At 37.9% G+C, this 2,234-nt stretch overlaps 1 protein-coding gene across 3 annotated transcripts in view; it reads right to left on the bottom strand.

Annotated features, from left to right (window-relative positions):
- Positions 1-2,234, bottom strand: part of LOC107698188 (zinc finger and BTB domain-containing protein 7B-like) — a 28,724-nt gene that overhangs the window by 8,041 nt on the left and 18,449 nt on the right. The window lies entirely within an intron of this gene.

The following is a 2,234-nucleotide window of genomic DNA, read 5'->3' as shown; positions in this document are numbered from 1 at the left end:
TGCACACTTCCAAATGACAACAAACTTTTAATTTTTTAAAATATGTAGATCATGGAAATTAAGTATCAAAATATTAGATACCTTAGAATAAATAGTAAATAAACATTTTCTAACAAAAAGTGCAAAGTAACAAGTAGAAAAAGAAGGAAAATGCACAAATATCTTGTATGGAGATTTTTCTATCTACAGATTTTCCCGGACCTTCTTTTCTCTGTAAATGAAGGGAGCACACTATTGCTGAAAAACACAAGCACTATGTCTGTATGCACAAAGGCACAGATCCCTAAACAAGGCCATATCTGCAGATGAAACTTTGTTTGTAGAAGCATTTTTTAAATGTGAACGAGCATCTCATGACTAAGTTACACCACGTCATGTACGAGAAGCTGCAAAGGACACAGGCGCAAGTGGAATGTACAAAACATGGTGACATTCATTTTTAAGTAAATATAATGGGCGATATATTGCGTCACCAAAAATTATTGAGGTCATGTACATATATTGCGCGATAAGTTGATATATTGATTATTGCGACAGGCCTATTTGGTTCCCAAAATATTCTTCAAAATATCAGAAGAAAGTCAGTTATACAGGTTTGAATGAGATGAGAGAGAGTAAATGATGATTTCTGACTGAACTAATCCTTCTCTTATATTAGCAAGATCAAGCTTATTCAACTTTTGGTCCAGAAAAAGTTAAAAAACTACCATCACATACAGTATCTAAAGTCCAGACCATGACCTACGAAGGGCCAAAAGGGCCAGAAGTAAATGTTGCATTATATCCAAATATATTAAAATTCATTTACAAAAACAGTCACTCAAAAGTTCAATGCAAAAACACAACAAAACAAAGATATGCATGTTTTTTTTCCATCTCAGGTCAAATCAAAGGTCATCGCAGGTCAGCTTTGAGCGTCTCTGCATTAAATGCACCTGACAGTCGTTCAAGGCCTCGATTCGATCTCAGTCTCCTTTATCGTGTCAAATCTGTGAGAGTGTGACTGTAGGACGAGCTCCAGACGGCTCCTGAATCACCAGCTCAAAGACACGAAACACTGTGAATCAGCTTTCTTACAAACACACACACACACACACACACACACACACCTACAGAGTGAACCCCCCTCTGCCCAATGACAAACACATACAGTAAAGAGACGCTCATCTGACAAGAAGCACCCACACCATCTTCTGCTCTTTCTTTTCTTGTGTTCTCTGCGTCTCTCGCACGCCGGCTTTATTATTTCAGAAAGCTGATTTTGACTCGAGTGAGAGAAACAGGAGGCTAATCTGACTGAGGAGTGAGTGTGTGCGTGTTCACATGATCAGAGCGGCCCGAGCTTCGTCTCTCCTCAGCAGCTCCAGAACACTGATCCGAGCAGAGATTCTGTGAAGGAGACGGCCGTGTGGAAATAACATCTCTCTGTCGTCGAGTGTGTTTCTGTTTGTGTCACAGCGGATTCTCACGTCCCACTGCTGCTCTGACAGCTCACTTCTGTTCTTCCCCGATCACAATACGACAATATGGTTTCCTTAATGTGCTCACGCAACACGATGCCACACACACACATCTGCCGTGTGTCTTGTGCAGTTATCCATCAGAACACATGACCATAGCAGAAACACACTTAACAACACAATCAAGATCTCTTCTTCATCTTAGTCATCAGTCTCGGAGCACAACACAGACACAACTGAGAGAAGACAATAAACAGTTCTAATAAAAATGAACCACAAACCACAATCATTTCTTTCGGAAAAAATAGTCAAATTAAATGTTACTCGAACCCTAAAAGAGCGTTGCTATTGTAGAGTTTGATCAAATCGTTATTTCGTGTCGTGTAATCAGAGACATAAATCCAGTGTGTATTTCAGTGCACTAATAATATACAGCTTCAGGCCTCTGAAAAATACAGCTCAATTTATGTTTATTAATAACTCTATGTGTTTAGGGCAGATTTACATGCAAGTAAAAAATAACAAAAAACAAAACTATTTAAAAAGGATAAATTAAAAATGTATTAAAAATTTCATTCAAAATATTTAAAAGTTCATAAAAATAAAAAATGTGATAATTAATTTAAATTCATTTTCTGGAATCTGGAATACTTTAAAAAGAATGACAAACATTAATCAGACAAAGGAAATGCAGTAACACACACACACACTCTCTCTCGCTCTCTCTCTCTCTCTCTCACACACACACACACACACACACACACACACACACAC

This window comes from Sinocyclocheilus anshuiensis, unplaced genomic scaffold (genome assembly GCF_001515605.1).
Source record: "Sinocyclocheilus anshuiensis isolate Anshui unplaced genomic scaffold, SAMN03320099.WGS_v1.1 scaffold2292, whole genome shotgun sequence".
NCBI lineage: Eukaryota > Metazoa > Chordata > Actinopteri > Cypriniformes > Cyprinidae > Sinocyclocheilus > Sinocyclocheilus anshuiensis.
Note: the sequence above shows the minus strand (reverse complement) of the source record. Positions and strands in the feature narration are given on the sequence as shown.